This window comes from Pinus tabuliformis, chromosome 7 (genome assembly GCF_031772625.1).
Source record: "Pinus tabuliformis cultivar Carrire ecotype Pingquan chromosome 7, CPIR1, whole genome shotgun sequence".
Lineage (NCBI taxonomy): Eukaryota > Viridiplantae > Streptophyta > Pinopsida > Pinales > Pinaceae > Pinus > Pinus tabuliformis.
Window position 1 is genome coordinate 1,692,328,534 of NC_142293.1, and position 12,959 is coordinate 1,692,341,492.

Here is a 12,959-nt window from a genome sequence, read left to right on the forward strand (position 1 = left end):
CGGCACGTTGGCGGTCTATCTGGTGGTTAGGGAGCAGCGGTTTAGGTGAAAGGCTAGCACCCCAGTGGTTTGAGTGCTAAAGGTCGGCAGTTATGTTTAAACTCGATGGTTCTGCTCGTCACATGTGGAGGTTATAATGGTTATGGTAACTGCTAGGAGGGTAGGCTAGGGCTTAGCCCTCAGCCCCCCTACCCAAGGTCCTGTGGCGTGGGGGTGGCCAGGGTCTAGGCCTTATCTCGGACCCCCAACACAATATGCACCTCCATTAATATACAGTCACTTCCACCTATAAACAAGTGGCACCCTTGGTTAGTTCATAAGGCGTTCAGCTAGTTTGGTGGAGGTTAGTAGTTTGATTCTCATGGTTTCTAATTCGTACTTGCCCCACAAATTTTATGTGGCCACTGAGGTGCTATATGGAATCCTCTAGCTGGGCCACATGACAGCCTTCGTTTTTTCCACGTCACCACACACCAACAACCAATCAAAAATTGTCGACTCAGCACCAATAAGAATCTGCCACATGATGAGTTGTCATTGGCTCTTTTTTAAGCCCAATCACCTTGCCCAGTCAGTTGTACAGACTGCTGACTGGTCAATCTGCACACTGCATTTTAATATTTTAGTTGTTTCCAAAATCAGTCAAAACCATTTATGGGAGCATACGACATATGTTTTCTATGAAATGAGTTGCGCCGGATTCAGGAAGACGAGATCTACGTGGTCATTCAGGTTTTTCTTAAATTTGAGCACTAGAGCACCAATGTCCTCTTGTAATTTCCTGCTCTTCCCTCGCCTTCTTTCTCCAAATCCCAAGTATTCCACACTCCTCTAAGAGTTTCTCCAAGAAAACTCTAAGTATCCAAGAGTGAGAGAGAGAGAGAGAGAGAATAGAATGAGATCTCCAAAATTGAACTAACAAAAGTCTGTGAACTGATCCTCACAAGCCTTTTTATTAATATTGCCTCTAATTTCTTCATTTTCTATTATTTCCCTTCATTTTCCTCCTCACATGCACCCTATGACCTTTCACCTTTATTTTCTCCTATTTTCCATTATTTTCATAAATATATGTCACTTTACCTTTTCAAAGACTTTGTCATCACCTTTGCCAATTTCCATAGCCATATAAACCAAGTGAATACCCACACTAGGATGTTTTTCCCAACATTCAGCTTGGAACACGTGTCCTGTTGATCCAAGTGGCTCTAGAAAGGCTCAGAAGTCAAAGGTGGCTCCAGAAAGGCTTGAAAATCAAAGTCTTCAAAATATATCCAAACCAATACCAAGTTGTAGTGCTTGTGATTACGATTCCAGTGGGGCAGACGACACTCAAATCCAAGTCTGTATGACCAACTTATGGCTTTTTAAAGTTTGACATGACAAGTAAAAAAGGGGGCCCACAGTGTGCCACATGGCATCTCAGTCAGCAGGTGAGACACACGGTGTACATGGCAGCCCATCATCCATTGACACTTGGTGCTCAATCATTGGCTCTTTGCTCCTACAAAAAGTAAAATAAATAAATATAATAATTCCATAAAAGACAAAAGAAAATAATATTAAAATATAACCATATAAAGACAAAATCATATAAAACAAAAATTATATTAAAATATAACAATTAACAAATTTGTTTTATGTTTTGAATGGTTATATTATAAAAAAAATGAAATATGGTTATAATCACAACTCCAACGTATTCAATGAGAGGTTATAACCATATTATATATGATTTTCTTTCTTTTTTATAATTAACATATGACCAATGGTTTGTTCGCCAAACACACACCCATACGCCAACCGTTTGCCATAGTAAATCCAACGACAATCAAAATGGGGCAGGAGGTTTTGAACCCAGCTCGCCCCCAACAAATTACTTTAAATAAACCCACCTACTAGTATGTCCGATGAGCACCTTTGTAATGTACACCCAAACTTTTTTGATAAACCCATTTCATTTGAATCGACTGAGGGACAGAAGGGCATGCATGGATGTCGAGGCAGTGGAACCATACCCAACTCGGATTTCGAAAAGAATATTCTCTTATGCAGGGTAGGAATCTTCAGATTCCCTTGGATGTTGATTTTTTACAGAGGCAGAAGTATATCAACTTTATAATCATTTTTCTTAGTTTTCCGCAAGGAATCTAATGGTGTAATCAGTTTCCTCATATAAGCAACAAATATTCAGTCAACTTGTAATCAGGAATCTTTGTGGAATCATGAGGAATCTAAAAGATTCCCTTGGGGCAAATTTTCACAGTGATAGAATCATGCCAGCTTTATACTCATATGAACACGAATTTCGCTAGGAGTCTAATGGCATAATAAGATTTCAGATCTGACCATAAGATCTTTCATCAACTTGCAGAGAGGAATCTTTGTGGAATCATGAGGAATCTAAAAGATTCCCTAAGGGGTGAATTTTGACAATTTTAGAACCAGGCCAACTTTATACTCATATTAATCAGTTTTTTGCAAGGATCACATTGGTGAAGTCAAATTTGTCATATGAACAGCCGAATTCTAGTCAACTAGTGAGAAGGAATCTTTGAGATTCCTGAGGGTCTAGATTTTGACGGTGTTAAAAAGGGGTCGAGTTAACAATCATTTGACATGATTTCATGCTAGGAATTCAACAGTGCAGTCCATTCTTCTGCAAAGTTGTGCATTTTTAGGCCATCCCTGAAAGTGGAGGTATATTATGCAGTGATCCCATGGCTTTCTTTTGATTTGTTGAGATGATGAGTTTGATGTTGAGATACTTGTTTACCATTCTATTAGAGGATACATGTATGCCACTTCACGTGAGAATTTCTTATCTAATCATGCTAAGGAAGGGCCCATATGAGTGAGAGTTCCTATAAGAGAACATCTCGTGGAGAGACATGCCACTCTAGTTGGGGGATTTTATCCTTGGAATGACAAAGAATACACCATGTACTCATCATCATCTCGCAACATTTAATGAAGTGACCTCCTCACTCTTGACACCGGGCCCAAAGACGTAACCAACACTATATGAACTTCGTTATCAAGTTGTGTGTGTTCTTTTATTTGATGGTTGTCTTTCTGTTTCCTCTTCTTTAAAGTATGTGCATGTGTTTTTTCATACTCTTTCACATGAAATTATTCTAAGATCAAAAAAGTGAAAGATCTTGGTTAATTTCGATAGCTAAGAGAATCTGGATCTCTCATGACCATGGTTATTATTTTTCCTTTATTAACTTTTATTACATGGATTTTTTACCAGGCTATTACATATATAATCCTCTTGGAAACTCCATGCAACATCATTATCTCCTCAATGAAGATTTGAGCCACTTCACTATGAATTAGTGGATTTTACTGTAATGGGGTGAGCTACCTTGCTTAACCTGTCAACCAAAACCATGATGGATTCATGTTGTCGTGATATTTGTTACAGGTCATTTTGTCGCACTTAGGAAAATGGCCTCAAACCCATATCTCTTGTCATCTATTACACTTCACATCATTCCCCTACAAGGCCAAAAGAAAAATTATTCCCAAAAGTTATAAGAATCTTGGATTACATTGGTTGAAAACCCGAATTTAAGACTCCATTGCACCTTGCTCCATTAGTACCTACAATGACACATGTTTCATATAGAATAAGAGAGAATCAAAGAGAGAAAATGAAAAATAAATACAATGTGTCCCACCTTGACCAAGGATAAGAACCAATGTCTCAAAAATTGGGACTCAAACCACCACCACAAAATATCCTTTTTATTATATAGAGAGTACAAGATGGCACAAAAAACACGCAATTACAGCCAAGTTCTTCTTATCAGTAAAAGTGAATAATACTTCTCCCCTTCAATTTTCAACTATGTTACAAATGCCCTTTTTTAATGTACAAAATATACTTTGAATGAATTTTGAAAAGTTCGTTCAATTTTTTAAACCCCCAACATAAACTCAATATTAAAAACCAATTAATCCTTGCCCATGCTCTCCACTAATTCTCTATCTTTATTCACTCCTTACATTAACAAATAATGCAAAGTATATCCATTAAAAGTTATATGGTACTAATGGTCTTCAAAAAAATTGCACATTAACTTCCACTATAGGTTAATTCCACAACTTTTAAGGAATATCATATTTGATATAAAATGATAGCCTTTGGAATACCAAAAAGAAGGTGGAATTATATGATTGAGAATTTAATGTAATTCAAAGCTTTTTCCCACAATGCCATTTGCCCTAAATTAACAAAAATAACCAGTCAACATACTCCAATGCTTTACGCATTTATAGATCTGAAGCATGCAAAATTTATCCACTCTAATAGATTACTCCACGACAACTTCAAAAGTATATCTTTCTCATGGTCCAAATTTGCATGTAAATTAATTCACATGTTGGTATTAGCTAGAATTCTAGACTTCTAATCTGCTGCTCCACACACACACAACCCAAAAAAACAACAACAACAACAAAAACAAAAACAAAAACAAAAAAAACAAAAACAAAAACAAAAATAAAAACAAAAAAACAAAACAAAACAAAAACAAAACAAAACAAAAATAAAAACAAAACAAAAACAAAAAACAACAACAAAACAAAACAAAAACAAAAACAAAAACAAAACAAAAAAAACAAAAAACTTCGTTCCCCAGTTCAATCTTTCTTCAAGCACGTGTATTCAAAAAATTTGAATTTTTCTTCACACACGTGTATTCGACAAATTTCAAAAAAAAATCAGAAGGAAAAAACAAAGCTTCTTCATTAAAGTAAGAGAAGTTACATAATTTAGGAACAAGGGAAAAAACACTTAGTCACAGGGGAGATGCATCTATAACAAGACAAAAATATAGAAAAAAACAAAGAAGGATCAATAAGGACCAGGCAATAGTGAAAAGCACCATAAAATCAACATGCAACAACTTGGACAAGCCTAGTCAGGAAACAAAAAGGATCCATGAGTCCACCCAGCCGAAGAAATTAGAGCTCAAAGGAGCCCAAATGGAGGTTGGACCCATCAACCAAGAGTTAAAAAACCATCCTGCCAAGAGGAAGAGGAATCCCACACTTAGATAAAGCATCTCCTTCCACATTTTTCTCTCTATATATTCGGAGGAAATAAATGTCACTTAAAGAAAAGTGAAAAATAGCAATGTATGCCATCCAGTGGTTAATTAGAGGAACCTCCAGAGAATTCCGCTCCAAAAACCAATCAATTGAAATTTTTTAATCACCAACGATCCTTATGGAGTCAATGGCCAGTGGGACAGTTCTCTGAAGTAATCCCCATAGTGCCACGACCTCTGTTTGACAGTTTGTGCCACCACCGCCATTCCAAAAGAAGAAAAATTTCCTGCTATGATAGAGATTGATGAGGGCCCTGCACCCGCAATTACCATCAGCAAAGGCCCCATCAAAGAAGACAAAAGGATAATGAGGCCCCAACTCTTGAATTAAATAGAACGGCGAGGAGACCTCGGGGACTAGGGGCCAATCTCAAGGAAATAACCAACAATTTTGACACTAAAATGGAAATTAGGAATCCAATTCTCAACAACATAGGGATGAACGTCACATCCCCCATAGAACATATAGGGGAAGCGCTTTGTAGGTTCTATGACTCGAGCACCAATACATAAGGCAATCAAAGATGGAGGACCAAATCGTGTCAATCCCGAGGTTCAACAAACCCCCCACGTGATCCGATAAGGGCTTTGCGAAGGAGCGGTCTAGGAATAGATGAATAATATATTTCTAGACCAAATGGAAAAAATGGCAGCAACCCATCCCTTGTATACCCCCTTTCATCAAATTATCCCAAGTTCATATCTGGTTAAAAAGGGTCAGCCAAGAGAAGCACTTAATCTTCAAAGGAGCATCCCATTTCCCCATGGGCACAATCCAATTATCATAGGGACATGTAGGAGGAGAACCTAATATGTAAGAGTATACTTATTTGACTGCAATGTTACCGCTTGAAACTTGGCCTCCCCACACAAGAGAATCGGGCCTATCATTTAAAACAATTACAGCCTCAATGAGTTTCATTCTATATGACTCCCATTCAAGTTCAAACTTAGCATTAACTCTTGTTGTAGCCAGCAACAACCCCCTTTTTATTTAGTATTAGTAATACAACTAAATAAATGGGGACCCTTCTAAAAAATTTAAAAAAAAAACTAGAACTTATAGTTCCCTTCGAATAAAACACACTATCATAAACTTAGGAAAAACATCCGCTAAACCCAAAAACTTAAGTTTTATGATAAGTTTCAAATAAAATTGTTCTCTTAACACAAACATCGCATCACAAAATAGTAATGGAGGATATCATATAAACAAACTTTCGAAATTGCGAAAACGCGTTAATTTGAGATCGCGTGCCTTACAGATTCATCGCACATCGCATATGTCATATGTCGCAAGCACCACCACATCCCGATCCTGCGATATGCGATAAAACATCTTGCAAATCGCATCTCGCAGTCGCATAAAGAAATAAATGATTGTTAATGAAAAGGATTAGCAATATTGTGAAGCAAATCACAAAGTTGTTTTATCGGGAATCAATATGGCTCATTGTTCAATGAAATATTTCTTGTAATCCGATACGGCGTTATGGGCATTAATGTCAATTTAGTGGTTTATTGATGGTCATTTATGAGAAAAGATTTTAGATCTGATCGAAAGGTTGTTTCACGTAGGGTAATATATTTGATATGATTTTGAAATTAAGAGCTTTCCCGTCACTTTATCACTTACCATTATTCATTCCTTATTTGTAAATTTGCAGGAGTGGCAAGCGAAGTAATATACAAAGCAGTGTACAGAACATAATGGGGAAGAAGAGCTCTGGTTGCTGATAAAACAGAGATGACACCATTATTCACAGACACCACTTGTACCAGAGAGGTCAGCATATCCACTTGGGAAGGCATGTACAGTCTACTCGAAGAGGAAAACCCCAGAGTTATTGAAGTTACAGTTACAGCAGACACACACGGGTCATCTGAAGCCTCACTTACTGAACTTGCATGCTCATTCTTGCACCGCATAGCAGCAAGGCCTAAGATACTTCCATATACAGACATGGTCAAGTGGGTATTGGACAGTGCTGATATAATAGACATGAAATTCAAGTCTCAGAGCCAGGAGCTTATAGGGCCATTCACCCCACAAGATTTAAGACTTATGTATCATTTACCAGAGCCGCAAGCAAGCTACAACAAACAGTTCATGGAGAAGTTCGCCAAGGAAAACAAAGATTTGGCGGAGTGCACCAAGAATTGGTCGGCAAACGAAGAGCCATTGAAAAAGGAAAAACATGGTATGTACAGTATTGGTTCCCTCTCCTCCCCGTATTTTTTGTTGCTGCTATGCTATGTAGGCTATTTGGAAGGCCTGACATCAACAAGTTTTCATCCGAGTGGCTACCCCTACTAGACGTGGCCACTAATTCCACTATTAGGGATTGGACCAAGATATTGTCTGATAATTTAGCCTCAGCTATATGGAACTACGGTCTAAAAGAACTTCTTCTCAGAGGATTTATCCTCCTTTTTTTTTAGTTGCTTATGAAATGAATGCAATCTTTCCGTTTCTAGATTTCCCTTAATGGGTTGGAAGTGGGTTGTACAAAATCCCTTGCCCATTCATGTCTACCATAAGGAATTGTGGGATTCCAATTTTATCCCATATTTTTACAGAATTTGTCATGGAGTATGTTACCTCTTCACAGAATGTTGTACAATAAAGATGCCCAAAGATTTTCCCCCGAAGTTGAAGTCGACATTCTCCTTGTCGGAAGATGGTTTGGAGAAGATTTTTTCACTTACATCAGAGTATTCGAAAGCATTGCTTCCCCTCATGTGCTACCCTTGTATGTTCTTGATAAGTTATTGGCTTGTGAAATTTCCTACCAGACCTTTGGGGTTGGAGGAATGAGCAAAGAATTGAAAGACAAGAAAAAGGCCATCTGGCTGCAATTTCCTATGGCCTGCGGGACCTTTTCACTATTTGATTTAGGTCATGCCTTTAGAGAAGTAGACAACATGCTGAGTCCACGGTTGTTTAAATTTCTAGAGAGACAATTTGATCCCTTTGATGTAATTAAGAATTTTACTACAGTTGTTAAGATTAAGGTATTCACCAAAGAAGATGATCTCTTTGATGACATCTTCTAGCAGAACAACACATTGAAAGACATTTTGCATATGGCTCAAATTCAATTTGGCCTAGCAGAATTCCAAGAGTTCAAACTCTACAGAGAGAGGAGATTAGAAAACATCCCCTTGGATAAGCTGCGCTTAGAACCAATAAGGGAGCCAACTCCCAGCAAATTAGCTTAAGTGGAATTTCAGGTACAGACAAATCCAGGTCTAAGTCTGGGAAAGAATCATCAGAATGCTCTAAACGGTCTGAGAGTGACCATAATAAAACTGAAAGGTCAGTCAGGGATACTGCCCAATCTAAAGAGCACCCAGAGAAACAAGTTTTGACAACACCATAAGTGAAGGTTCCTACTCCCCTCATCCAGCCACCAAAGCCAGTAAGAACTGAGCTGGAGAAAGAGTTGGAAACATTTAATGAATTGATCAATAACGAGGAGCAGAACATGAAGACACCTAAGAATACAATGCAAACAATGACAGAAATGGTCATTGAAACAGTCAGCAATGCTCTAGAAATGGAGCATATTCCCATGGACCCATCATCTGAAATCATGCTAAAAATAGAGGAGATTCCTCCTCTAGATGTATTTTATAGTCCACAGCACAAAGCAGTGGTAAGAAGACAAAGAAAGAAATGAAAATTAGACAGCGTGCTCTCACCTATGGCAGAGCAACTAGATGTCCTTTGGCAAGACCCTACCACTGATCCTACAGAGAATTTGACTAAGTTATCCCAGATTGCAGGAGCCTATGCTTCTGCTACTATCGATAAAGCATCTGAGATACAGCTATTGCTTAAGGTTAGAGAGGAAAAAATGCTAGTTTTGCAACAACAGTTACAGCATGCTAGCGCCAACTGAGAAGCAGAAGAGAAATTAGAAAAATTACAACAAGACTTTCAACAGATGCAGCTGGGGTATCAGAGCAGTTTGGACGAAAAGGAACATCAATTACAGGCCATATTATAAATGCATAAAGACAACCCTAACATCACAGAATTTGTTTCAGAAGCCCTTGCCTTGAATGACCAACTCTTGCAACAGCAAGAGGCACTCTGCCAAAGAATATCGCAATGGAGTTCCCATTGCGAGATAAGCGATAAAATTACAAGTCAAGTCATCGACTTGTGACTCGATTATGATTTAATTGATAAGAAATTTTTTGATTATTTGATTTGGCACGAATCGGAAGAAGGGAAGAAAGCAGGCTTGCTCAAAATCAATGAAGCCCACAAAGAGATGTTGTTCAATAAGTTGGATGCACAGATTAAAAAGGCAGAATAGGCAGCAGAAGAAGTAGAGACAGTAGCGAGTAATGCCATTGGCTGTGTCAATGAAAATCTGCATAGAGCAAACCTGATATCAGAAACCGCTACGGCATTTCTCCCAAAGGCACAACAACTGCAGACAAGCTAGAGACAGAAAGCTAAAGAAAAGGCAGAGTCAATCAAGAAGTTAACCAAGTTGGATTGGGACACTTACTGGCAGTACTTAGTTAAACCGCACAGTCAATGCATGACTCTGAAATGCCTTACAAATTCTTCGAAGAGATAGCGCCAACACTTGTCGATTCTATTTTCATAGGACAACTAAAATCAGAGGTCAGATAACTGACACTCCTGAAGTCGATGCTGAATGCTTGCGATCTCAGAGAACAGATGCATAGTTAAATACAGTTTTAGTTTTATTTTTTATTTATTTTTGCCTTATGTGAGGACGGTCATTTAAATCTCCTCCTATATTTTTGTAATAAACTATTTTTAGTCTTTAGTTAGTAGTATTTTAACCCCTCTCATGCATTTAGAGAGGGGTCCAAAAATTTTCAAAAACATTTCTTCATAACATGCACTTCTACACCCTCTGAGGAGGTTTTGATGAATGAATGGAACGATATTTATTGACATCTGTGTTTAATGTTTGCTATTGAAATGCATTTCCGTACTCTTAGTAGACATTGAATTAGGAGAAGATAAATCTATATTGTTGAAGCTCATGAGTAGGACTTGTTATCAATGGTACTTTTATCTCTTAAAGATTTTTGCTTATGTGTCAAAGTAATATTTTATGTTCAGTTGTTTATATATGAAATCTTAAATGCTTGAGTTATCATTTGACACTTTTGTACAGTGGTGACTATTCTGTTTATGCTTAAATGTATGAATAACTTATTATGCGATATGCTTTTCACAATTGTTTCGTCTAATTTCTTATATGAAACAATTCATTGTTAATGAATTCTTTTCTTGTAGTAATTGAATGATCTTTATTACCAATTGTTGTTAGAACTTATTTTAGATCGCATAAGTCAAAAGATAATTCCCAGTATAGCTTTAGAATTATATGTTTCTGTTTATTAGAATAAAATTGCATGTTTTAGATTAGATTTAGATTAAATCATTATAGATAGAAATCTTTAAGAAAGGAAAATATCAATTCTTATCATCATTACAAACAAATTGGGAAATTGGTCCCATTATCCCCAATCGGACCCACCATCCCAAATGGAAAAGGAGCTGCTTTCAAGGTTGGGACCGAGTGGGTATCCCCCTTGTTGTAGACCCGATTTTCGGGGCTTCAACATATTTGGCACTAGAAGGAGGGCCTGAACTATGAATGGCTAGTAAATCTAAATCTAAATACCATTCTAAGAGTAAATCGCCCTCAACATCTCCCTTGAATTCTCTATCGCATTCCGAGTCTTTAAATCTTAAGCAAGAAGTTGAGAAAACAACAACCATTGCCATAAACCCAGACATTTCAGAAAGATCTACTATCGAACCTTCTGAAGTTGAGTCTTTGAGCCATAAACTTCAAAGATTTTCTATATCACCACAAAAGTCTGAATTATCTCAAGGTAGTGTGACTTCGCAATACAATCCTTCTCATCCTCTTACTAGATTACAGAGTGAAAAGTTTGGTATTGAACCAACTGAATTACCTCTACCTAAAAGGAAAAGAGCAAGAAAGTCACCTCAAGGGTCTGATAGTGAGACTCTTTCATCATCAACTTCCATTCCAACTTCTCCATTGCAAATTCAACCATCCACCCCTCCACTTCATATTGTTGTCCATCAAAGTACTGGAAATTTAACATCCTCATCCTCACCACAAGAAACTTCGTCTGCACTTTCCTTTGTTAGTAGTTCAACGATGGCTGAAAACCCATGGAACAATCTGGGGGCAGTCTCACTGCCTGCTCCCTTGAGTTAATTTCCAGCCCATCCTGAAAAATGGCTACCCACGTTTAGTCCTGAAGCAATTATGCTAGCAGAAGAACACATAAACAACTTTATGTTATCAATAAATTTAAATGGAGTTACAAATGAAGACATTGTTGTTAGACTTTTTCCTTATACTTTACAAGTAGTAGTTGGATCCTGGTATTTTTCATTACCATTAGGGTCTATTACTAGTTGGGACAATTTCCAAGAGCAATTTTTGACAAAGTTCAGCGACGATAGGTCTACGGCAACATTGATCAATGATCTATTGAATCTTAAGGCTGAATCGAGAGAAACTATCAAAGATTTTAACTCGCGTTTCAACAAGCTTTTGAATAAAATTCCGACTGCTTCCAAACCTAGCGAAGAAGTTCGAAGTGAATGGTACATATCTGCTTTACCATCGAACATAGCAATCTTTGTTGATAGGGCTAACAAACAACATTAGCCAAAAACATGAAGGAAGCGATAGTGGTAGAAAAATGTATCTTAGCTTTAGAAAAGAAAAGCACTGTTGATGAAAGGAAATCTAAGAAGGTTACTTTTAAAGATGATCCTAAGAAAAAGCAATTAAAGGACCCATTTGATTTAGAAGGATTGCAGAAAGTTTTAAAAACCATGTCTAATGAAATGGTTAATATTAAAAGACAAGTAGCAGAGACTTCTTCTAAGAAACCCTACAACCCTTATAGAAGAAATCCTTCAACTTATTCAAAGCCTCCCAATGCTATAACAAATGTAGAATCTAAAGAAGAAGAAGAGGAAGTTTCTAATGAAGAACCTACTGATGAAGATGAAGTTGTAGGGCTACAAGGAATGTGGGATTTCATTCTTCCAGACAAAGAGGATCAAAAGGCATTACCAGTCAGTACCAGAAGTAGAAATCAACTCGATCCTCTACAACCTAGTTCTAAACAGAAGAGCGCAAGCTCGATATCCAAGGATAAAGTCACAAGTAAGAAATCATCACCAAAAGCGACTCAAACAAGCCTAGTCCAATCCGATTCATCAACTCCATCTAAAACACTGATTGTTTCTGATGAGATGGAGTATAATATCATCGAAAACATGAAGAAGAACAAGGCTAACATTACTTTTCACGAATTGAGCAAATTAAAACATCAACAGAAGCTACTTTTGAAAGAGTTACATGCAATACCTATTGCACCCCTTCCTGTCATTGTAATCTCGCAAGCTTCTCATGAGATGGGAAGACCTCCAACTAATATGGCAAATAAAGTTGACCAAAATGATATTGCTTTAATTGGAGGTAGGTCAAAATCCCATACTCCCCCATTCCTTCTTACCTACGAAATTTTCAATAAAAACTTGCATAATTGTTTGGTAGATTCAGGAGCTTCATCTAATATTTTACCTAAAACAATGTGTGCAAAGTTAAACATCCAACCTCAAAAATCTGCAGTATGCATTGTTCAGCTGGACCGATCGCAGGTTGAAGTAATTGGTGAGCTAAATCAAGTTACCGTAAGGCTGTCATCAAATCCAAAGGTATGTCAAGTGATTGATATTTCAGTTGCAGACATTCCCGAATTTTATGGTTTAATTCTTAGTAG